We start from the raw sequence: 27,433 nt of genomic DNA, 5'->3' as shown, positions 1-27,433 counted from the left end.
GATGAAGCGAATGAATAAGTGACTGTCAATAATAATGGGTGCAAGTCAGGTCAAAATTTATCCCCTCTAGATTTATTCCTTGCTGAAATGCCAGGAGTGACTCGGATTAATACATATTCTACACAACTCGGGATGATTTATGTGCTTAGTTTAAGGCATAAATATTATTAATATTCTTAAGTAATTTTATCTTGTTTATTCCTTTAGATGGAGATAAGATCTTTTGTGTATCTGTTTCTTTCCTTCTCTCTCTCTTTCAACTTCACCTTTCCTGTCCTGCTTTCTTCTACCCCAGTGGTGCTAGTAATGCAGACTCATTAACCCTGAATTCAGCTGAACAGGAAAAGCAGTCACTGGGCAGATTTACTTCATCTTTACAGTTTCTCTTGGGTTCATACAATTATATGGTAATCTTTCCCTTGTCATTGACTTAGGTATTAGAAAGTCCTAAATCATACAAAAATTTACAACTGATAAAATAAATCTTTATGAGAAAACTCATCTTGAGAGAGCTGGTAGAAACTATATAATCTACGTACCATTTAATAAATGTAAAAGGCATTTGACATTTGTGTGTATGAGCTCATTTTGAAAGACTCTTCCTATATTGGAGTATTCCTGTTAGATGTCTACCTTTCCTTATGGGATCCAAATGTTGAGGGCAGCTATGACATAGAAAATCATCCTAAACTTGGCAAATTAGATGCTGCTTGCAAACACTTTAACAATTGAGGAAGTAAAACAAAGATTAAGGTATGCGTAGAGATTATGTGTGGACTCTGCTATGGAACCATGAGCCCTATGTCCCAGCAGGGAGTGTCCCAGCAGTGAGTGAAGTTCAGGGGTAGGGCTTTTAAGGTAAGATCTTGCTTTTGTTTATTCTTTGCTCCTTTTCTAAAGTTTGCTCTATAGCATTCCTGATAATTTTGTAAGCTACCCAATATCTTTCAAACAAATTATCTTCCAATAAATCCAGTATAGTTTGGTTTCTGTGGTTTGCCACATCTGCTGGTACAAAAAAAAATCAATTAAGATAGTTCTCTAAAGAAAACCCAAATTAAAAACACTAAAAATCTTAAACTATGAATGATGCATATGTGCTTGTAATTTCCATTTGTGATTCTTTACCTCATGAATATATTTTTGGATCACTTTCCTCAATAGACTTAATTCATATATTTATTTTTAATTTGTTAAACAACATTTTTTATCCATCTGATTCTTCAACCAAATATTAAAGAGCTACCTGATTGTGTGACTTGTAGCTAGTAATCCCTGTCTCCTCTTCTCAGTAAGCACCTATCCTTTTACACAAATACCTTTTATACAAATGTACCAACCACCAGAACACAAATAGGACATAGAGATTTGCCCTTTCTTATCTTCCCTTACTTTACCTAGAAGATCATTGCAAAATATGTTTTGATTTTTCTGTCACTCATTTTATATTCTTTTTTCTACCCATTCCCTGATTTCTTATTTATGTAATTATCTTCAATAGAAGCAACTCAAAACTCAAACCATTCATATGTCTTAGAACAGCAATTTTTATTGTTTAAAATTCACTAGTAATAGTATTCTCCACTATTCTAGTACAAGCCATTATAATTTTTTGGATGTAATTATCAGCTTCTGGTTCAGTCCTCAAATAACACAAACTCCTAGGACCATCCAACATTAATCATTTTGCAGAGATATTCTAGGCAGCAATTCTATCATAGAAGTATCCTGGGTGGCTTATTTAGTCCCCAAACTGAAGAGGAAGGAAGCTCTGTTTTTCTATGTTCATGGGTGCTGTTGCTTTTTGTTCCAGAAAAGAAGAACAAATGCATTCCCAAATGCTATGGCAACAGGCAGCTGGAATTGAGTGGTATCACCTCCCTTTAGGCAGGGCATGAACCCACTAGCTTGCCACTCTCTAACATTTCCTACCATCTCCCAGAAATCCAGGGGTCAGCTATAATTTACCTTACCAGGTCAGCATTGGTCATTTCCATGTCTGCCTCTTCTTTGAAAGGCTTTGAGTTTGTGAACTCTGGCCGTAGACCCATAGGCCACCAATGGACAAAAGCTTATTTATCATCTGAGTGACTCAGATTTACTTAGCAACTTCTCTTTTGTCTAGAAACACGATGCTGATTATTGTTCCCCTAGCTCTTATGGAAGAACAGTCCGACCTTAAGAGCAAAAGAAGTTGACTTCCCGTTAGTGAGGGAAAAAAAAAAATCTTCCATGCTTGCTTTTTTCCTATCATGTTAAGAAACAGAGTATTAGGCAATTTCTCAATAGGCTCTCCAGCTACCTTAACTTTGCAGCAAGTCATCCTGCTACCCAGGCAAGACACATTTCATTTGAGGGGAGCTCATGCTTGCAGAGGGTTTACTGAACCACATACACTTCCTGGCTATAGTTTCCACTGGTCACTGGATGATTATAAATAACAGCAAGTGTTTGGAGCACAGAAAATAGAATTCTAAAAAGTTTTCAGGAAAGGCTGCCAGCTGACTAGGCGGCAGAGTAGGCACCATATAACTGCAAAGCCAAGTGGGAAATGAAGCAGCTGCAGCAGCTACCCCTCTGAGGGTGGCCAGATGTAGCTGCTGTCTAGTTCATTTTATTTCAGAGATGAAAAGTGTAGTGACAAGGAGTGGAGGGCGTCTCTCAGGATTCCTTCATGCTACCAACACAGGCAGCCAATTTGGGCTTCCTGAGGAAACTTCTCTTCCCCAACTCTCTCCAGATTCTTACTGTTTGGGACCTGCTGGTCAACACTGGAAAAGAAGATGCATCTCTTCCCAGGGAGCTTCTGCCATAAATGGCAAGCAGCCACGGCTGAAGTCATGTTTCTGTTGTGTGCCCAGAAGTATATCCAGGACCCAAGCTGATAAAAGAGATGCTTATGTTTTTTCCAAGGTGCACTTGTCAATTATGGAGAAGAGAGCAACTCCAATTTCCTTCTGAGTCCTCAACTGCCCTTTTCGGGAAGCTAAGTAGTGTGATGAATTATTCATTTTTACAATGCCTCAAATCTCTATGTCACCTTTTTTGAAGGCCTTCTCACAGTTTCTGAAAAAAAAAATTACCACATTTGTATACTTAAATTTTGCTCACTGAATAGACATAGGAGTCCCATCTAATAGGAAGACAGATACAGGATCTGGAAAGTTACTTAAATGAAACCAGTTAGGTGAATACAATCTGGGCAATAGTTCCATTTCTACAGCTGACTGAGGTTGTGAAGATCTCCCTTTCCCCTCCTTGCCTTATTGTGGTTACTTCTCGAATAAACCCTGGAATTAACAGAGATCTTGAGAATCACTTTGGGATTACCACAGAGTTTAGAGGCCATTTGCCACCCAGCACCCACCAGCGTTTATTACCACTAATTTTAGCCATCTGAAGTAGGCAAATTTCCCCTGGACCAATTGAATTAATCAGGTATGCCACAATAATGCAGTGTAGCAAACCATCCAAAATATCAGTAGCTTCCTAAAACAAGCTTTATATTACTTGAAGTTCTGTGGGTCAGCTGAGGCAGCTCTGTTTTAGGGAGAAAGTTAGCTAAGTTTGGTTTCAGGCTTAATTTTAGGTTAGTTTCAGACCATCTCCATTTGTTGTTTTGGTTGAATGGCTATCTAGGAATATTTTCTTGGTGAGTGACTGGAGTTCAAGAGAACAAAAGGAAATGTGAGAGGTTTTTTCAGGACTTAATGCAGAACTGGAACACTTCCACTTTCACCTACATAAACTATGGCTAAACTCTGTATTACTGGGGAAGGGGAATAAACTCTTTCCACTCTAGAAGATGGTACCACAAAGTCACATGGCAAAGGACTCGTGTAAGTAGTTCTAAATAGGAAGGGCATTCAGAGTGGCATCTAATGACTTAATATTGCACGGCAATAAGGAATACAGAAAGGAAATCTACCTGAAACGATGGAATAGAGAAAAAATTGATTATTAGACAGTGAAATTATACCTGTTAGGAATTTAAGTAGGCTATTCTTAGAAACGTAGTTGTAGGTTGAGGAGCATGTCTTGAACTGGACACAGAACCAATTAGATGACGTAAATGTTATTAGACACAAATTATTTAAAATACATGCTTTGCAAGTTATTAAATAATTCCCACGAACAGTTTCATCTGGAAAGTATAACTCTGCTAAGATGAGATAAGAAAAGAGAGAGGTTGAGTGAGTAAGTATAGGAAAGAAAGAAGGGGTAAGAAAAAACTGGTCAGAAAAGATACAAACTATATCAGTGTGTTGCATTCTGGAACAAACTTTAGGAGGGTCAAGAAATCATCTTTCTAAAACCATTCTTCCTAACTCAGACTAACTAGTCTCTAAGTTATGGAGATTCTTCACAAAAAAATTTAAAAATGATCTATATTTGTTCTCAATGATTTAAAAGATGCATTCCACAAAAACATAAAATGACAAAAATATACAATTTTAGATTAAAGTATATTCTGTTCAGGTTGAGTACCCAATATCTATTCTCCCCTTCTTGTTTATTAAGAGAATGCAGTGCTTATGTGGTTGGCAATGTATCCAATGAAAAATGCGTATTTTCAACCTCTATTACAGCTATAGATGGCTCTGTGACACAGTCATGGCTGATTAGATATAAGTTTTTGGATGGGTATTTTAGGTAAGCTTTTAACAAAGGAGTATGCTTTTCTGGAAACTGTCTTGCCCTTTTTCCAATCTAGATGCAATTGCTAGAGACAGAAGAGCCTTCTTGAAATCACAAGTAAAAAGCATAAAATCAAAAGTTACTCACTGAGCAGAAATATTAGAGTATTGCTCCTTGCTGGCATTGGAGAGCCTCTATGCAGCCTTCACTGTCTACCTCCCATACTTATTTGTATGTGAGAAAAATAAGCCTCTGCAGCTGGTTCAGCCACTGTAGTTGGATTTTTGCTACCACTGGAAAATACATTCCCTTACTAAGACAGTGGTGGAGGGTCATAAGAGATCAGCTAATCAGGCCTTTCCTCTTTATTTTACAGTGAAGGAAACAGCAGTTCTAAAAAGTAAAGTGATGTGCTCAAGGTCAGGCAGCTGGAGGCCTCAACAATTCTTTCAACATTGTGATCTAAGGGTTAGGACTATAGAACCATGTGTGAATTAACCTAAAAAAATAACCCATCAAAAGGACCCACAGCACAGTTGTATTCTGCTTCTAAGCACTGCATTCAATGCATGTTTCTGCCCATGTGAACCTGACATGAAGCTGGGCACTTTTGATTGCATAAGTCAGAGTCACTTCACCTTCAATTGTGTTGACATTCCCTTTGCTCTCTAAAAAGAACACAATCTGGAAGTGCAGAATTGTGGACAGCCTTGGCAAGAGACAAGAGTGGCATTTTGGATATTCTCTCATGCATATGCTAACTCCCAGAAGTAGTATTGGTTCAGGATAGTGAGGACGTCTCCCACCATTTTTCAGGGGATGCAGCAGCTGGCAAACCAGCTAGCTTCGCCATTGTGAGGTGCTCTTTGGAGCCACAGATGGGACTGGGTTACACTGAGGGCAAGCATTATGAGCACAAAATCCATGGTGTGAGAGATAGGAGTAAATTGGCTGGATGGAGTTGAGGAAACCCTGTCCAAGCATTTCCCTTCCTACCTTGCAACTTCTGCTTAAGGAACCCTTGCATGGGTGCCCATGCAAGAAAATGATCACTTCTGCTTTTGGGATTTTTAAGGAGGTAAGTTTTATACTTCAGGCTATCTGTAGCAGTCTAATGTCATCTCAACCCTTAATGTGCATGAATACTCACCATCACACACTTGAGGGCCCATTATTCAAATTTGCATTATGAATCTTTGAGCATTTTGTACACTTCCTTTTCATAAAATGAAAGCTACTATTTTTCTTTTAGGGGAAGAGTGGGCAAGAGAAACATATCCCTAGCTTCCAAACTCTCTTGCTCAAATTCTTTTTACAAATAGCTGTCGTTTTCTTACTGACATCAGTTAAAAAACCTTTCAGTTGAAATTGTCAAAGTGACAAGATAAATGGGCACATTCATCTTAAAGCTTGAGAAATACACAAGGGAATGTGTCTATGTAAGAATTAGGAAGAAGCCATGAAAATTCTTAGATTGAGCTAAATATGCAAATGCAGTGAGTTTACTCAGTTTTAATTTACTTACAAGAGAAGCTAAACACTGTAATGGTCAGATATAAACACTTATTGTTTACTTTTTTTTATAATTACCAGATTTTTTTTTCCTTCTTCCTGTCTTTATATACTTGGTCATTTACTAGATAGCATTTTCTTCCTTTATACATCACACTTTTTAAAGAAGCTCGAATTTGGTATTAGCGAGAACTCAATGAATGTAAGTTTTAGCAGATGTTCTTATATTAAGATATTGATAGTCCAGGTGTGGTGGCTCACACCTGTAATCCCAGAACTTTGGGAGGCTAAGGCAGGCAGATCATTTGAGATCAGGAATTTGATCAGCCTGACCAACATGGTGAAATCCCGTCTCTACTAAAAATACAAAAATTAGCCAGGCATGGTGGTATATGCCTGAAATTCCAGCTACTTGGGAGGCTGAGACAGGAGAATTGCTTGAACCCAGGAGGCAGAGGTTGCAGTGAGCTGAGTTCGCACCATGGCACTTCAGCCTGAGTGATGGAGCAACACTCCATCTCAAAAAAAAAAAAAAAAAAAAAAAAAAAAGCAACAAAACAAACAAAAAACAGATATTGCTGCAAAATAAAAGGAAATTTCAGAATAATTTAAGAATATTTTATCAGTGTGAGGGAAAACATCCGTTAGCTTTTCCAGGACAAATGAAATTGCGTGATGATAGTTAAGATATGAGGATGAAAACATACCAACTAATTAAATTTTTTTTGTTGTTTGGAAGAATAACAAGGACTCTAAGATACCTGAGGCCTCCCTTTCTCTGGAAGCTTTCTGAGTAGGTTTTCAGACTTAACAAATGAAAAATACAGGGTATCCAGTTAAATTCAAATTTCGGATAAACAATGAATTGCCAAGAATGTACATATAGTAATAATTACTTGTTGTTTTTGGAAATCCAAATTTAACTGAGTGCCATGCATTTTACCTGCCAATCCTATGCCCCAGAATACCCAATGGTTCTTCTTCTTAGCCATTAAAAGTGCCCTGAAGCCTTTGGTCCTCCTTACTCTATTAGCATGGTCAGTTCTCTTACTAAAATAGAAGGTAGTTCCATTGCCAGCACTATTTTGATCCTAATTAGGCTAGCAGAAATGGGGATAGGTAGCTAGTTCTTTCCATTTAGTATAACACCTTCAGAATTTGTTGTTGTTGTTGTTACTAAAGTTACTTTCTTATATTTTTACCTCTTTAATTATAGGAACAGATTACTAGGGCCTTATTCATTGATGCCATTATACAGTATCATGGTAAAGTCATCCTTCCTGACAAAAATCAACTTGTGTTCTAAAACTATATTCAGATTCCTTGACTAGCCATTGCCCCTAGTCAGACTCTTAGATCAATTGTCATTATTTATTTTTCTTCAAGAAGTCTAAGTTATTCATTTCATTAAAATGCTGGAAATACCACAGGATACAGGCTAAAAAATAAAAAAATTAAAAAGGATTCTCTTTGAACATCAAGCTAAATATGATGAAATTAACCATCAAGATAGAGTTGGATAAAACCTGTAGAGTAACTGAAGAATAAGAAAACTTTTAGCTCTTGGTGGTTCCTAACTGCTCGTAATTACTCCACAATTAGGTAAATTCAAAAGTATAGTGAACAATTATATCATTTGAAATATGTTGATTAAAAAGGGTGATTGTCAAGCTGGATGGGGGTTTCTTCTTTTTGTGGTTTGGCTAGGATCACTGACTTGTGTTTGTCTTAGTCAATACTATTTCACTGACTTGGAATTAGATAACATTTATCTGGAAATTAACTGTGGGAGTGCCCAAATATTAATTTTTAAAAAGAGATGAAAAGAGTGGACACAAGTGTGCATATAGGATTCAAGCTATCATTATGTGTGGGTTGTGTCACATAAAAGTTGCTAATAAGTTGAGTTATAGATAGCTAGGCACAAAATCAGTTGCAAGGGAAAGAAGATCTTACATTCTATCAATATTATCAGTTCAATAAGATTGACCTTTTTGAGCTGTATCACCACCTTCTGGACTGAGTTCACCATCAGCACTTCCAGGTGGTGTAGAGTGACACTAGGCGACTGGACCATGTGGCCACTAAAAGAACTAATTGGCTGTCACCTTGCACTCATATCCTTGTGCAGTAAATAGTATCTATACCCTTTCTTGTACCCATAGTCATTTAGTATATGTATGTGGCCTAATAATTACTGATAGTGAAAGTGTTTAAGCTACTGTGTTTTAACCACATAAGCAAATTCGTGGTTTTAGCAGGCATCTGAGACATGGGAGCAAATTTGTTATAGAGAAAAGGCCATTATGATGGAATCTATTAAACTAAACTACAAACTTTCCCACAGTTAGCACACATTGGACGTGACAGATTAGGTTATTTTTGAAGCAGACAGAGGAACAAGAAGAGTCTGAAGAGTAAAGAATAAACATGGATTATTTCACGATAGTGATTATAGAAAAATGTGTGTTCACATATGCACGTGTGTTTTTACTTAAAGAACGTGTTAGTTGTATTTAAAAACAGGTTGACGACATCCCAACTCACAAATAAAGAAAAAACAAACACAGTAATATAGAACCAGTACAGTATTTAAAAAGCTTCTAAAAGGCTCTCAATTATGGTAAGAAAAATCAAATTTTATGCTGCTTAAAAGAGATGCACTTAAAGCACAATAACACTGAAAAAATAAAAGTATAAATTAGTAATATCAGGCAAACACAAAAATAAAAGAGAAGAACTTAAACTTTTAAAAAGAGAAAAGTAAATTGTTCATTTCTTCACTAACAGCCTTGTGTATACTCCACTGTAAAATTTCTGTCAAGGACTTCTCCCTGACTATTAAACCCAAACAAAAGACAGTAAAGTGAATAGAATGTCATTTTATTCTGATAAATGATACAATCTACAGTAAAAGTATGAATCATAAAGATTTATGCCCTAAACATTATTATATTAAAACGCATAAATCAAACTTTTGGATAAACAAAAAGAAAGTGGCAACAGCATGTCTCTTTTAGCTCTTTATTGATCAAATAATAATAAAGGATGATGATCTAAATAATATAATTAATGGAATTTAGTCTATCAAATGAGTAACTTGATAGATACAAAGATGAATATATAGATATCTAATTTGATAATCTTTAGACAGAAAACACTAACTTTTTAGCCTCCAGCCTATTTTAAAAATAATTTCTGTGTTAGGCCACAGTAAATACTTGAAAATTTCAAAACGCAGAATGTTCAGAAGCCATATTTTCTGCTTAAAAAAAGCACACTTATTTTATTTTATTTTATTTTCAATGACGTCTATATAATCTTGTCACTTGGAATTAAAACAAATATACCAAAAAATACTCTTATGAATAACTTGAGAGTTTAACAGGAAAGTTAAATTGTAATTAATAAATAACTGCTAATATTTTTTATGCATCCATTATATGTCAGACCCTGGAGAAAGTACTTTAGATATAGTATATATTATAGACTCACAACAATTTATTTACAATAGCAGCCCCAGGGCCCCATACACAGCCTTATAATGACTTACTTTTTCACCAAGAATTAATTTACTCCCTGACATTATAAGATACATTTATATGTTCATTTGTTTACTGTCAATTGCCCAGTAAAATGTAACCTTCATGAGGACAAGAATGTGGCCTGGCTTCCTTGGCACTATACTGCAAGCACATAGATCAGTGACTCAACGTGGCAGATCCTTTGTAAGTATTTGCAAAGTATACAAGGTAGATACTATCATCACTACTCTTAAAACTAATATATACAAGGGCTAAGGAGCTACACAGTTATTGAGAGACCAAAATTTCAATTCTTGAGCTTATCTAACTCTAGCTCTTAATCACTATAGTACATATGTTTTGAATATACTGATAATTAAAAAATAGAAAGTTTAACCAAAATCCAAACTTGACTCTTAAGAAAGCCATAGTTTAAATGTTTTTATTACTAATTAAAAATAAAATGTGTATAATAAGTGGTGCATTAATCCCATGAAGTCACAAAAATAAACTATAGAAAGCAGGGAGGAATGACATTTTATAACAAAATATTAATTTATGTCAAAAGTTTCTATGAATTCAAATGAAAGGCAAATGAACAGAATATATGTTTGAAACATATAAGACAAAGAGATGATGTTATTAATTTATAAAGTATGCTTGCAATTAAGTAGAAATATTCTGCTTAGAGGAAAAGATATACTGATTTAAGTCAAACCACAAAATACAAGGCTATACATCTTTTTAAAAGAAAATGACAATTTAAATAGCAGATTCATGTATTACGAGATTTAGAAAACATTGACTCACAAGTAAAGCTGTGGCCAAAATATTTTCGTCACAAATTACAAGTAAAATCAATAAGCCATTTTGTACTGGATGGAGGACACGACTTTAGGAATTAAACAAAAGAAATACACATAGTTCAAAAGATACAATCCCCTTCCCCAGGATTGTATGCAGTAATTGCAGATCATTATCAAATGTCCAAATGTGCAGAGAATGTGAGGAATTAGGCACTTTCAAGTATTTGCTGGTTAAAGCGTAATTGGAATGTCCTCTTTTTTCAGTGTAGTGTATTGTGAGTCTTAAAAATATTTGTCCTATTAAACAGTTATTCAATTACTAAGATTCTGTTGCAAATAAATAGGTATAGATGTAGTTTAAGATTTAAATTCAGGGATGTTCATTTCAGCATTATTTAAAATAGAAGAGAAATGAGAAAGGGCTATCTAGTAATAGGAAATTATTTCAGTTCAACTGGGATTACAGGTGCGAAGGCTCAGGCCTGTAATCCCAGCACTTTGGGAGGCTGAGGCGGGCGGATCACGAGGTCAGGAGATGGAGACCATCCTGGCTAACACGGTGAAACCCCGTCTCTACGAAAAATACAAAAAATCAGCCGGGCGTGGTGGCAGGTGCCTGTAGTCCCAGCTACTCCGGAGACTGAGGCAGGAGAATGGCGTGAACCCGGGAGGCGGAGCTTGCAGTGAGCCGAGATCGCGCCACTGCACTCCAGCCTGGCTACAGAGCAAGACTCCAACTCAAAAAAAAAAAAAAAAAAGAAAATTAGTTTAATTTTTTTTTTTTTTTTTTTTTTGAGGCAGAGTCTCACTCTGTCGCCGGGGCTGGAGTGCAGTGGCCGGATCTCAGCTCACTGCAAGCTCCGCCTCCCGGGTTTACGCCATTCTCTTGCCTCAGCCTCCCGAGTAGCTGGGACTACAGGCGCCCGCCACTTCGCCCGGCTAGTTTTTGTATTTTTAGTAGAGACGGGGTTTCACCGTGTTAGCCAGGATGGTCTCGACCTCCTGACCTCGTGATCCGCCCGTCTCGGCCTCCCAAAGTGCTGGGATTACAGGCTTGAGCCACCGCGCCCGGCAAGTTTAATTTGTTAAGTGAACTTGGGCATCTAGATTTTTACAATTCATTCAATTATTTAAAAACCTGTGAGTATCTACTATTAGCTGCCACTGTGTTGGTTATTGATGACATGACAGAAATCACATTTCTAGTTCTTGGGGATTGTAGTCTGGTCCAGTCATTTAGATTTCTGCTTAGGTACCTGGCATCCTCAGACATTCAACATTTCCTTTTGCAATAAAGTAGCCTGGAGGAAATTATTAAAATTAAAAGTTTGTGTCCCATTTGTTTTACAGGATGCCTGGGCCCTTGGTGATATGCCTCCTCCTTACCTCTCCTGCCTTGGCTTTTGTACGTCACTCTCCTCCATGCTCCGACCTACTACAGACATACCAAACTCTTCCTTTCCTAGATGGGGCCAAATCCTCTCTGTCCTTTGTACCGTCACATGTAAGTTTGCCTGTAACACTTTTCTGTTTCAGGCCTCCTTAGGCTAGATCCTACTAATCCTTCAGTTGTCTGTAAAACATCCATTCCTGTGTAGTCTTCTCTGCATCCAGACCTTTGGGAGCCATCCTCTTATGTGCTCCTGTGGCAATTCACTGGGCCACCATAAAGCACTTTGAACACTGAAATACAATCCACAATTTACTTGTCTGTTCTTCCCTCTAGTCTGTGAATGCTATGAGGGAAGGGACCACATGCAGCTTCTTCACACTGGGGCTTCTCTTGCATACCTTCTCTGTATGAGTCATAGTATCCCCTCCAGTACGCCTTGGATTCTGATCGCATGAAATGAATGTAAAACATTGTTTTAAAGAATATTTGCTAACACTGAAGAAAGCTTATGATAAGCATCATGTGAAACATTTTGGATTTTTTCCCAATTTTAAGTTATAGTTAATATATAAATACAAATATATATATATATATATATATATATATATATATATATATATATATATATATATTGAGTTCAATAATTTGCTACCTTCCTATTTACATACAACTTCCTGACCAGGTTTTCTGTCTCATTTTTTTTAAATCCTTCTGGCCACTTCCATTTCCTACTCGAGTAATCTTTGTTAAACTCAAATCAACTCATACAAGTCCCCTGGATGAACTTTTCTCAGGCTCCCCATTTCTTGTGTGCTTCTTATGATCTGTTGTTGACTCTTCAACTCACACTCTTTGCTTTGCACCACATCTGCAGGCTTGACAAAATGATTTCTTTTTTTTTTTTTTTTTTTTTTTTTTTTTTTTTTTTTTTAACCTTTTTTTTTTTTATTATACTTTAAGTTCTAGGGTACATGTGCATAACGTGCAGGTTTGTTACATATGTATACTTATGCCATGTTGGGGTGCTGCACCCATCAACTCGTCAGCACCCATCAATTCATCATTTATATCATGACAAAATGATTTCTAAGTTCTTTTACATAGGTTGTTCTCTCTAACTGGACTCTTCTTTCTCTATTTGTTATCTAGGTAACACCTACTTCTTCAAGAATAAGCTTAGACTCCACTACTGTCTACCAATGCCTCTATTACAGCATATAGGCTGTTTCATTATTGTCTATTACTTATTTCCCTGGCTTAGAAGTCCTAGAGCTCCCTAGACGATGGGGTCTCTGCTTTGTAATACTTTATCTTCAGTTGTTAGCACAACCCTGGTATATAGTAGCCATTCAAATATGATGAATGAATACTGGACATCTTATAGGCATTTTTCTCTATATTACAAGAAAAGTATCTAAGTCTAACATTTTAAATGATTCCAGAGAGAATTTTATATACTTTTTAGCTTTATGTAAAATTTAAAAAGATTTTATAAATTATAACCAATATATAATCAATGATAAACATATTAATTTTATTTTTATTTAATCTCCTAACAAAGTTGAGTAGTCTTAGTATCTATATCTACATGTATATATCCATGTCTATAACTAGAAGAAAACTGAATACAAGAATATTAAATAACTTGCATAACACCATGCAGCTAGAAGAACAAAGAGCAAGAATTAAAACTCTTACTCGTCTGATTTCAAAGGCCAAACACACACTACAATTTACTAATTGTTTCTATATTACAAATAATGTAAAATCTAACTTTATTGAAAATTTACCATGTACTAGGCCCTGCTCTGTGTTACACAGATGATGATGATGATTATTTGAGACGGAGTCTCGCTCTCACCCAGGCTGGAGTGCAGTGGCGCAATCTGGGTTCACTGCAAGCTCCGCCTCCAGGGTTCACGCCATTCTCCTACCTCAGCCTCCCGAGTAGCTGGGACTACAGGCGCCCTTCACCACGCCGGCTAATTTTTGTATTTTTAGTAGAGACGGGGTTTCACCATGTTAGCCAGGATGATCTCGATCACCTGACCTCGTGATCCGCCCACCTCGGCCTCCCAAAGTGCTGGGATTACAGGCGTGAGCCACCGTTCCCGGCTACACAGATTATTTTATTAAATCTATATAATTACTCTGTGAGTTAGGTTTTATTACTATGATTGCAGTTTTATAGATGAAAATAAATAGGTACACAGAGGCTAAATAACTTGCTCCATCAAACTCAGCTAAAATGAACTGGTCTTGAATCTAAATAGCTTGACTCCAGAGTCAGATTTTAACCATTAAGCTATATCATCTCTCAGCTGAGGAAGCCTATTGAGCTTCCAGATTTTCTAAAAAATTTCAAAATAGATTTAGTCAAGTATTCAAAGATACATATAAACATTTCTGAAAACTAAATGTGAGAAAAAGACTTTTTCTGATTAATTATAAGTAATCAAGATTAATGAAGTGATGCAATTCCAAATGAAAAGTTTTAGTAATCATTAGAAGATAATTCTATACATAAATTGTTAATAGGATTAGAATAATAATTAGACTGCCAAAAAGACCTATTGTAAAATGTTAAAATTGGCATCAGTGAAATGGAAAAATTTCTTTAATTTTAAATATCATTACTTGCTGCAATGCTCACCTGATTTAATGGTAGTCTGTCAAGAATTGCTTAACAAAGAAAAAAGAGAAACTCTTTATCTGAAACAATTCAACTTTTATCTAATTTGATATAAGAATACAGTTTTGCATGTTTTTAATATTTATTCAATTATTCATAGTCTAAGTTCCATGGGAGGTGATGGAAGGGGTGTGCGTATGTGTGTGTGTGCGTGTGTGTGTGTGTGTGTGTTTTAATGAATGTATCGCTTTTTAAACTTCCATCTCAAGAGAATTTGAGCAAGGTTCACTTGCAGAAGGAAAAAATATGTAAGCATCAGAACGATCACAGAATTGTTTGCATGTGTTGTCTTCTTTTCTTACATGCTGATATTGTGTCGAACACCATATAAAGTGGGTTAGTGAAGCATAAAGAGCAATTCTTTTACATTTTTGGGTGTTTTAAATACTTGTTTGGGTTGTTTTAATGCCTGATTTAATGTACTAGCTTTCACATACACTCATATTTCTGGCCATTTAAGAGACAGTGCTGAGAGTACCTCTTTCTGTATACCACCTTAACTCTCACAATTAATGAACGAAAAGCCTCTGGCAGAATAGGTACAATGCTGAAGTAAAGGTATCTATAAACACAGGTCAAAGTGTTTGCAATATTTAATGCAAAATTTTGGAGACAGACATTGATCATAAAAGGTCCTAAACTATTAAATCAGTAAGAGTTAGTGGGCAGCCCTAACAGTGGTCATTATTAGTGGCCATTTTTGTGCTGACTAGTCAACGTAAGACTGAAGACTGGACAATAGACCAGGAGTGTGTTCATAATCCGTACCAGGAAATAATTCAAAAAATATGGCTTAAAGAGTTTGCTTTTAAATACATAAAATTATTCCCTAATCTTTTCCAAATCTCCCACCCCCACTATCTACCAGGTAAAATCTGGAACCACTACCCTTTCCCCATATATCTTTCAGACTTTTTTTTAATGGTTCATGTCCCTTTAGCTACCAATACTGCTAAACTTCACCCAGCAGGTCAGCTATATCCAGATCCAGAGCCTAGCCCAATCAAAACCTTACTGGTAATAGGAGCGCCATTCTTGAAACATGATTGAAACCTTTTTTTATATTCAAAGCCTGGATCACTACATGCCTGGATAATATTTTTAGCTCTATGTCCACCAAGCTGCAACCACTGCTCACTACTACCCTTCATGCCTATCCTCACCCCTGATTCTATGTGTGCCTCATGGATATGACTGGGTTTCTGCTCTGTAGTCCAGGGTTTAAGGACTCAATATTTGGAATCAGACAAAGATGGATTCACATCTTGGCTCAAACCAATTAGTAGTAATGTAACCTTGGGCAAGTTTCTTAAGGATTTTGCATCTCAATTTCTTTTATTTATTAATATTTACTTATTTATTTTTAGCAACTAGGAATTAGCATTCATTCATTGCTTCATATTTGCCAGATATTCTTTGAAGTCCTTTATCATAGGTAATTTTTTATCCTTATTTTACTGAAATTCACTTCTTGGCTTTTAAAACTTCACTCCACTACCTTTTATAAATTATTTTTATAGTGACTGAGAGGAAGAATTTATTTGAATTTTATATGCAAAATGCCTAAGACAGTGCCTCTGACATCGTCCTTACTAAATTATATTATTACTAATAAAGTGCATCAATTTTGTGATTCACAATGCCATTTCCTTTCTTTTATTGAAGTCTTCTAAGCGTCATATCTCTCCCTGGGGTCCTGATAACCTCTACTCTCTCTGGTTCTTTCCAACCCCTTGTTTTCCAAGATCTGGGTCTTGCCTTTCCTTCTGTGATCCTGCATGAAAGTGACTGATACTCCCTGGCAATTGGATTATCTATACTTTTGATGCCAAATATTGCAATTTTCTGTGTATACTTAGCCTATTGTCATGTCTTATCACCCAGATCACAGTCTGTTGATTAGCTTCAGACCACCTAGAACCTTTAGCACTGGTCAACTGGTTAATCCCTGTAAGGTCAAACCTGAAAAGCTTAGTTCCTAGCCTTGGTCCTTCTAGATTCTAGTCAGCTTCTCTCTCTGAAAACTCCACATTAAAGATCCTTCAACTTGTCACAGCAGAGGCATAGCTAATTATTTAATTTAGATGCAAAAAAAAAAAAAAAATGTAAAAGAGTGTGGTATATACCACCCCAAAGATTGGTGTTGAATTTACTCATTTCAGCCACTCCAACAGAAGGAACTTTATGTTTCTGGGGTACAAAAATAGATACTCTGTCAACTAGATGCTTTTTCTTACAGTGATTTTGCATTGCACTTCTCTGTCATTCAAGCCTGATGCAGGAGCTTTTTACAATTGGCCTATTGTAGGAACAGGGATTTAATCACATTAGTGTCTTAAGAGGACTTCTTAACAAGGTGAGTCACTTAATCTTTCTGAACCTCAGTTTCCTCATTATGAAATGAGGATAATATGATGATCTAATATAATGAAGATAATTATGCAGTGATCAAAGGCAGAATTATAGTCTTAAAAGCTGTGGGAACCAGAAAGCAGAGGGGTAGCATCTCCTTTGTCATAGTGTTGTTTTTGCCTCTTTGGAAACTAAAGAGAAAATGTAGAAAATGGTTCTACTTCCCATTAAAAGGTAAGAAGAATAAAATTGAAAGGCAGATGACAGATGCAGCATGGCCTCCCTAACTTCTCTGTGAATTTCTCACAAAACACTAGAAACTTTCCTTTGACTCATTTTATGCTACTTCAATGTAAGCCTTTTTACTTGGAGCCTTCACAACAGGATTACTAGACAGCCTTTTACTTTTCAAATCTTTTATTTTTTTAAATATCCATAAAGAGCTGCTTCAACCTTCTTAGCAATGTCTCCCCTCTTTCTATATTTGATCCTATTTCTTTTTCTTGTTGAGGTCATTTCTCATTGGTGAGCCATGCACTATTACCCACTGCCCTAGTTTGTTGAGAACCTGTAATGTGCTTAGTTCTGCACTCAGTACTGAAGTGCTAGAGAAGGAATATAAGGCTCTCACTATTTGACAGTGACATGACTATGAGGTCATCGTGGTCTTCACTTTACAAATGAGCAATGCAAGGCTCAAAGAAGTATATGACTTGCCAAGGTAAAGCTATTGTGGGGAAAGAGCAAAAGCTTAAAGTCAAGGCTTTGTGACTTCAAAGACCTGAGGTACAGATGCACTTTGCATATATGTGAGTCAGGAGAAAACTAGGTTGCCAAGAAGAAGGTAGCATTTTGGAAGTATACAGAAATGGGGCAGCAATGAAATATGTTGTTTCAATTTCCGGTCTATGCATGCAGACTGGGGCTCACTGGTGAACTCAATACCCTAGTGAGGACAGGAGGCAGACGGTTCCGAGGTATTGAAGTAAGCAGTTAGGGCCACACCAAGGCCTGGTCATAGTAGGAAGATATGGAATTAATGTTAACCAAGGTTCTAGAACATCTTTTTATGTCAAAGGAGGTTGAGAAGAGCTGTTTGAAGCATAATTGTAGGTAACATACAATAAAAATCTTACTGGGAAGTGGAAGTTGAAATAATTACAGAAAATGTCCTTCAAGACCAGATCTTTTGGTTTGGCATTTTTCCTCAGCACTCACAATGTAAAGAGGCATGGAGATAGTAAATGGTGGGGGCAATCGAAGGTTGGGTGGCACAGTATTCAAAGACAGTCAGAGGGCCGTGGGAGATTGACAGAGGCAGCTGGCAGCAGATAGCAGGGCTGTGGTCATGAGATGGGGCCACTTAGATGTGTAGGAGTGGCCTAATGGAACTGCTGCAGTGGGGCTTGTGGGTTCGCTGAAGACCAGCAGCTGACACATAGGGATGGATGGGGAGTGGAATGTGGGATAGGTGAGAAGGTTGTGAAAAGGAACCAGACCTACATATCAGGTGGTTCAAAAATCCCCACAGCCCAGACCCTTAAGATAGAATTCTCCAACTTTTATTATGTTGATAAATAGAGAGGAGATGTCATGATCGCTGTATACAGTTGAGGGAGGAGGCGGTCTTTCCTTCTCTGTTCTTTCTTTTTATTTTTATTATTTTTCTTGTCAGTATTTAATTGCCACCTTTATTTTCTTTAAAAATCAAGACATCTGCTTTCCTGGTTGAGAGGTACAGTGTATGGAAAAGACAAAGAAAAGATGAATACATTTTGCTCCCCCATGAGTCAGTCGCTTTCTCCTCCTCTCCTCTCCCCCTCCTTTTAATTATTCAACACCATGCTTTTTCTTTATTCACATATCCTCTCATCTCAATGTTCATGTCACACTGTTATTCTTAAATCATACCCACTGGAGGGGAGAGAGGGTTGTCTGAGATCTAAAATATGGAGGTTACAATTTATAATGCACATATATAAAACAGAGCTCAGCAGCGTTTCCTCTGACCTCTTCGATACCACTCCCAGATGCTACACCGGAGCTAAGCACAAGGACATGAGAGTTTTCCATTAGCCTCCCAGACTTTGGTTCTCTCTCTATCCCTCCCACAGATGAGGACCTTTGGGCAAAGACTTTCATAAATTAAAGTATGTTGTTAATTATTCTTAGACACCAGAAGCAGTTCTTTCAAATAGAACATATATTAGACTTCAAAAAGCAGTTCTATTCTGAGCTCTTTAACACTACCTCATCAGTGGGTTTCTAAAGAGGAAATAAAAGAGATTTTAAAACAACAGCTAGGAAATATATAGAAGGGTTTCTTCATGGCATAAACCAAATGTCCTGTCCTATTTTTGAAAAAGGTTTTGAGGGGGTTATGTCACTAGAAACAAGTGAAGAGTAATGAAATGCAGGATTTAGTCTGGGGTAAATCAGGATGGAGTAAAGGATGAAGTCATTTCTTCCTAAGGCACTATTTTTTTTTCCTCTCTCTCTTATCTCTCTCTGTAGTTGTCTTCACTGCTTCCAGTCATTTATTCAACACTTATTTATTGAACACTGTGCTAGGCTTTGAGGACACAGAAATTAATGAAGCATAGTCTTTGCCCTCAAAAGCTCTCAGATGACAAAACGACCACTAATTCCATTAATCTGAAAATAAAAGCAATTGTAGAAGATCAAGAAAAGTGACCCCAAAATTGCAATACAGCGGATAACTCCATGAGCAGGCCTGCTGCCAACCCAGAGTCCCCATGGTGGATATTCAATACCTTGATTTATTCATTGTGGTCTAGGCTCTGCTCATTTTCTGCATACTCAAGGCCAGATATCAGCTGATCAACCCACTGTAAACAGATCCATCTCTAAGAAACAGGTTCACATCATGTGGCCTCACAGAGGTAGACTACAACCAAGAAAGAATGCCAATAAGACATACAGCTGTCAAGGGGAACAAACACTTCTGCTTGCTGGTCAAGGTATCCTTTCCCTGAAAGGAGACACAGGGGACACTGAGAAAGAGTGAGAAGTTTGAAGATTTTCACTATCCTTCTCTGGTGCATCAGGTGTTGCCTTCATATTTATATTCTGGATAATGTTTTTATTTTCATCCAAGTTTTTAAAGGACCTCTATTTTCTTCCTTTCTCATACTGCTACATAGTTTGTGAACATGCATCAAAACACAGATGTAGAAGGCTGTCCCAGACTTATTAACATAGAATATCTGAGGAATGAGCCCTGGAGGCATTTTAAAAAATAATTTTTCCATATAATCCTTATACATACTGAAGGATGAGAGCTATCAATCCACAAGAAGAGATTATAAAAATATTCCAATTTCTAGGACTTGTTTTAGAAACAGTAAACTACAACCAGAGACAGATATAATATGAAGTGGAGAAATTAGAAAATTATTCAATCAATCTTGGCTACATATGCCAGCAAAGTACAAAGTATTCTCTTGATCCTTATGGTGGGCTTTACTACCTTGACCCTCATAAGAAGTCTTCAACTTATAGCATGTGACTAAGAAACCATTTCAATTTGTGGCAATGTGTTCTATTGAAGGATTAACTTCTATGCAATGCTTGCCTCCCTTAAAAATTGAAGTCAAGCAAAAATAAACACATAAAGTTACAGTTATACCACTGTTCTGTGGGTCACGTTTGCTAAGGAAAGATAGAGAATTACCAAATTCTCGGATCCTTTTTTCTGCTATCTTTGAGTCTTAGTGCATGTGGCCTACCTATCACACCTAAAAGTACTCAATCTTTTGTGAACTTTTCCCTTCTGGGAAGAAGACTACTGTTCAGACCAAAGGGTAGTGACTGTCTTCTTAGTGAAATTCAGAAAAATGGAGCAATGACAGTAAAAACCCACTGTAATGACCTATGTCAGTGTTCCCCACTTAAAGTAGACTCATTGATATTAATAAAATATGAAGGCATGAAACAGGGATTAGAATTGAGCTCAACTGCATTGGTAATGATTTACTGTTCAAAGAAAAAGGTAATAATAGAAATCCCTTTGCAATGTCTTTGATATTGGGAATGCATGAGAAGCATGGGAAATTTTTCTTTTGTGGTCAAAGAGTTCTAGCTCCTTCTTCCAACTCATAATCTAGAGTTACTTGACGTCCAGGGTGAGGGAATGCTTGTTTCTTCCATTGCTTTATTCCTTGTCAAAAGAGAAGGCCAATGATGTTACATCAGGAAATCTGGTGGCGTAAGGGGCTTGGAACACCACATGGGGACTTGAAGCACCTCTAAAGACCCTGATGCGCAACATATCTTAGAATTCTTTACATACAGACGTGTAAAATCAAGATTAAAAAAAAAGGCTGCTACCCTATTATACTACAGTTAGAAAAGACTTCAAATGGAAGTCAGAAAATATTTTACCTAGTAGAGAAGCTTCTGTGAACCCTCAATCGCTTTCTGTGATTTGTCTCTCAATAAGGTATGAATTGTCCTCCTCTTTTCCTGTTCCTGTCTCGGGGTATCACATTTCCTTCTGTAGTTCATTCATAATAAACTGAGACAGGTAAAGAGTGTAAGACTCATTGAATTCTCTTGTCAGAAAATTCCATTTTATATGAGAAAGCATGCATGATACTATTCCCTTTTTTAAACATTGAGTTTTATCTTCTGATTATAATGTTTTGGAAAATGTGATGATATGCATAGAAAATGCAAAGAAAGAAGCACAATATTATTACCCAGAGATTGCCATGCTAATGCTAACATTTTGGTATCTTTGGAATACACTACCAAAGATTTATATATGTCCTATATAAATTATGCACATATATAGATACTCCTATATATATGTGAATATATATAAAATGTGAATATTCATTTTATAAATATGTGAAAATGCATATAAAGTCAAATATATCTGCATATATGTATATACATACAGGTAAAATATGGTTTATAAAATATACATACTTTAATTTTGGTTAAATTATATTATATAAATCTGATATGGTTAAGTACACTTTAAAGATAAGATTTTTTTAATGGCTACATAATATTTTGTAGTTTGATATGTCATAAATTATTTTGCTATTCTTTCAGAGAATACTTTTTATTAAAAAAAGTACCATGTGTAGCACTCTTTTCATCGATCTTTTATTTTGTAATTTTGCATTTTTCTTTTATTTTCAGTGGGTGTGGTAAGCTAAATAATGATTCCCAGAGATATTCATGAAAAAGATTCAATTTCTTGAATCTGTGAATATCCTACACTAAATGGCAAAAGGGAGTCTGCAAGTGTAATCAATGTTATACATCTTAAAATAGGGTGATTATCTGGGATGATTCAGGTGGGCACAATGTAATCACATGAACTCTTAAAAGCTGAGCGCTTTCTCTGGCTAGGAACAAAAGAGAGATTTAGCAGAAAGAGAAGGAGAGATATTACAATCATGAGAAAGATTTCCCATGTTGTTGCCAGCCCTGGGCAATAGTGGCCCATGAGCAAGGTCTGGAGAGAGGCCTTACCAGGAGAAGCCCCAGCCAGGAGCAGCCAGCGAGGAAAGGAGGACTTCAGACCTTCAGCAGCAAACAACTATAGATTCTTCCTAGTGTCCCCTGTTGAGAAACCAGCCAGCAGACAATCTGATTTGAGCCTCTGTAACTGGAGCAGAAAAATTGGCTGAGCCAATCCATACTTCTGCCTGCAGAACTATGAGGTAACAAATTTATGTCATTTTAAGCTGTTTGGTTTGTGGTAACTTATAGCAGTGACAGAAAACTAATACAGTAGCCTAGAATATATTCTTTTATCAACAGCCCATTATTTAATTTACTTTTATTTTTTGTGCTTTTAGATTAGGTCATTATTGTCTTTGGAAACCTATTCTTTGAAGTTTTCATATATGAACTTAATGAGTGGAATAAAAAACAAACGTTGCACTGTTGCCATTTTATCCAGAGCTTTCGCATTATATCCACCAGGTAGTCCACCAGATGTTGCTGTCTAAGGATTGTACACTGTTATTCAAATTTGTATATAGTTGTTTGTGAAGGGTCTTTCTGATGAACTGTATAATTCTGCAGTAGTGACATTATTGTGCTTGAAATACAACGTGAAACCAATTGATCAGTTGACTTCTAAATTACGTGCTAAAAGGGACTCTAGATAACTCTTCTGCTCAATTCACATTTATACTTGACTGTCATTTAGAAGGGCTCTAGCAGAAAAAAAAGTATCATAAGGAAAATATACTTTTTATGTCTTTGTTTCCTGGGAGTCATGTGAATTTTCCTATGGAATGATTGAAAATGAGTGACTATTTTACATATTGGTTAAATAATGGAAACATCCATAAAAATAATAATTTACTTTTTGCAACATTTGATTGGAACTTTTTGCTTATAGACTTGTAAGGAAATAATTTACTGTTCTGGATTCTCTAAGAAATCTTAATTTAGGTGTAATTCATCCATGATCCCACTCTTAAATAGTAGCTCTGGAACCCCTAGAAAACAACTCTTGCAAAAATAATTTTTTAGAAAAGGTCGGGCGAGATGGCTCATGCCTGTAATCCCAGCACATTGGGAGGCTGAGGCGGGTGGATCACTTGAGGTCAGGAGTTCAAGGCCAGCCTGGCTAACATGATGAAACCCCGTCTCTACTAAAAATAAAAAAATTAGCCAGGCATGGTGGCCACACGCCTGTAATTCCAGCTACTCAGAAGGCTGAAGTGGGAGGATTGCTTAAACCTGGGAAGCAGAGGTTGCAGTGAGCCGAGTTCATGCAACTGCCTCCAAGCTTGGCTACAGAGCAAGACTCCATCTCAAAAACAGAACAAAACAAAACAGAAAAACCCTTTTTTTCTATGAAATATTTCTGTTCTAATATAATAAATGTACTGAATTATAATTAGTGCTATGCTACCATCAGACACTTCTCCCTGCAGGTAATGCTTTTTCTTCCCCCCTCTGGGAAAACAAAGTTAAGGCAAAATCTTTCTTATTAGTAAGACCTAAAATTATATTATTGAGAATTCTGCATTGAATGTATACAAAAGACCCAATTCTCAAGAGCTGGAGAAACAATGAACAGAGGGAGAGAGGCCCAAAGAGTGATGCTCCAGGTAAGGGTTTGGACAGTAGGGAGACCAGTTTAAGTGAGGGAAGTCTGAAAAAAGGCCGTAAATGCCTGAGGGTTTGGGGAAGGATATAACAAGCCAAAAAGAGCAAGAGAAAAAGAGCAAATGCTTATATTTGTTTAATTTTGGTGGCTGCCACAAGATGAATGTTCTTATTAATTTTCAATGTCAGGGTACCAAGAGAGATTTAGGAAGCCTTAGCAACTTTCCCGTAATAATAAATATAAAATTGATAAAACTAATGTGCTTGCGGTAAAATGCAATCTTAAGACATGTTCTCAAGCTACCTTACACCCTCACTTTTAACGCAATTGATACACTCAGGTCCTTTTTCATAGAAATGCAGACTGTTATTGTTAAGAGAAGTTAGTATGCTCTAAGGCCCTGAACTACCCCTAGGAAGTCCAGCGATAGAATGCTCCAGTACCTCTGCCCACTCTTAACGCCCACACCTTTGTGAGTATATGTCTAGCCTCTTGTCTGCCCACTGTAGCTTGCTATCAAATTACAGATGCATGCTAATTACAGTTGTCTAGCACAGCTGCCATCTGACTGTCCTGTGACTCCTTGAAGTCACCCATGCTTTGGTAAAACTCAGAGGAATTTGAAGTCAGAGGGTACATAAACTGTAAGCATTGCTGGGTTATAATCACCTTGCCCATATCCCTGTTCTTCTTCCTTGTCACATACTCTAAAACATATAATTCCCTATTGTAGTCATCCTTTGGGCATTATGTTTCCTATATCCAATCAAATGTTCCACTGTCCACTTTTCTCAAAAGACTTCTGAATTTCAGAACCTATTCCAAGGTCAATAAGCTCCACTGTAGTCTTAATCTTTCTATACTTTCCCTACACCTGCAGGTCGTTAACTGAAACCTAGGGTTCTCCTGTATTTTCTTCTGAAACCTAGGATTCTCCACATTTTCTTCTTTTATCAAGCAGAAGTTGCTTATTTTCCCTTATCCCATGTGTTTAAAGGTAACAACAGGAATGGGTATCTGTCTCTCTCCACTTTACTGTAAGACCACTATACATCCAGCTTGATATGAAAAATAAACACATAAATGTAATTATGTTATAGTCAGTTTCATGCTATTTGAATATGTTACTTAATTCATTTTGTCATCCAACAACTTTCTGTTGCCCTACTTCATTTATTGAAGCATTTCTCTTCTGCTTCCATGTTTCTCTTCAAACCAAGTTCGATACTCATACTGAAAAAACTTCAAGATCGTGACAGAGAACTCATCTATCCAGAGTATCTCAGTTCTTTGATCTCCATGTATATTAAGTTCTTGTCCCTTACATCTCTTCAGCAACATCAGATTATTTTGTCCTTAGAAACTATCAACATTTCTTACTTAAGTCATTGAATATAATGGCCTTTTAACCCATCTCCTTGCTTCCATGGTGGCTCTCCTTCAATCTACTCTGCAAACTAGAGTGATCTTTTAAAAAGACAAATAGAATTATACCATTTCTTTGTTTAAAACCTTTGACAGAATTTAGGTTCCTAGTTCAAGATGAAAAGAGCTTGGAACTCCATCACTCCTGTCCTACAATAAGAAAAAAAGCCAGACAAATTGGAAATCAGTGACTTTTCTTGGCCCCATCAAAGAAATGAGGTCATAAGGCAAACTGACATCCTGAAATCTGGAGAGACAAGGACGTCCAGAGTGATATATTAATAGCATTTGAGCTTGCTTACCTGGAGTAGAAGCTGAAGGGCTCCATTAATTAGTTACACAATGATTAAATTGTAAATATGTTTAAAGCAACATTCAGTATTGAGCAAAATTGACAGAAACATAAAAAATATAAATAAGAATACATGCCAACAATTGTTTAATTCTCACTTATTTTTTAAGCTTAACTTTTTGTCTAGTCATATGATATTCTCTATTATCTTTACATAGTGTTTTCACGCACTGGAAAGTCCTAGCATCTCAGCTGACTCTTAGCTTTTGGCAAGACACCTGCCTTTAAAGCCCTTACTGCACTTTTTCTTGCTGTCAAAGTTAATTAAAAATTACTGATGGCACGGCTTCTTTATGTCTTTCCGTTCAGTTTCACTAGCTAGGTAATCCCTCTCCAGAAAAAGAAAGTTATTCTCAGGGAACGACTGAAATAATGTCTCCGGATTTTGTCTTTTCTCTTTCAGATGAAATAAAGGTAATTCTCTGTCTCTTTCATCAGTTTTTTTAGTTTTTTCTAAACCTATGACCTTCCACCAAGAAAGAAACAAATAAAATAAAGACAAAAAAAGACCTTATCTTTGTGACCAAATTGCTAATTCAACTCCCTTTCTCCTTTATCAATGCTCAATTAAGAGAGAATATTTTCTTCTATTTTTTTTCAGTTTTGCAATCTTCTTAGACTAACTTGATTTTTCTTTGAATATTATAAATATGTCTGGCCGTGGAGAGGTAATTACAGTGATTGCCTCACAATGGCTATTTTAGTAACTGTGCCTGACATGTATTCCTGGCATATAATGTCATGCAATAATTCACAGTGACAATACTTCCAAGTATCACTTACACCTTTTAAAAAACTTAGTTACTATACAGATTTGTGCAACGGTAAGTCACTTTTTGTGTAGAATCCCCAATAAAAATATATGCAGGTGAAGACACTGTCATATAGTTAGCAATTCTGCCTCTTTTAACACTTTTGAAAAGTCACTTACTCCCAGCTCCATTTATTGTGCTTGTAGTACTTATCTCATATTTTATTGTGTTTTTACTTATCTGGTTCTCCTAATAACTTAAGGCTTATTGTGAGCAATGATTTGGTCTTTTTATATGGTTTTAACATTGAGCATAACTTCATGCATAGGGACTCTAATAAATATTTGTTGAATGAGTAAATGAATGTATGGAGCAATGACTGTATGTATACATGGAGAAATGAAGAGAAAGAATTAGTTGTCATCCCTCAGTATTTACAGGGGATTTATTTCAGGGCTTCCTTTTATGTAGAGATAAAAATCCGAAGATACTGAAGTCCCAGATATAAAATGGTGTAGTATTTGTATATAACCTATACATATCCTCCCCTATAATTTAAATTATCTCTAGATTACTCATAATATGAAATATAATGTAAATGCTATGTAAATACTTGTTATACTGTATTTTTAGAGAATAATGACAAGAAAATAATCTGTATATGTTTAATACAGATAAATATTTTTCCAAATATTTTCCATCTGCGGTTGGTTGAATCCACGAATGTGGAACCCACAAATATGGTAGGCTGAACACATGTTGAATATAGTTAGTATACTAATTAGTAGTATTAGTATGACGGGGACATAGAAATCTTTTTGATTTTAGAAAGAAGCCAATAAGTAAACCAACTTCTGGGTTCAGCAATGCCTAGAAGAGATT

Source organism: Rhinopithecus roxellana, chromosome 1 (genome assembly GCF_007565055.1).
Source record: "Rhinopithecus roxellana isolate Shanxi Qingling chromosome 1, ASM756505v1, whole genome shotgun sequence".
NCBI lineage: Eukaryota > Metazoa > Chordata > Mammalia > Primates > Cercopithecidae > Rhinopithecus > Rhinopithecus roxellana.
Note: the sequence above shows the minus strand (reverse complement) of the source record.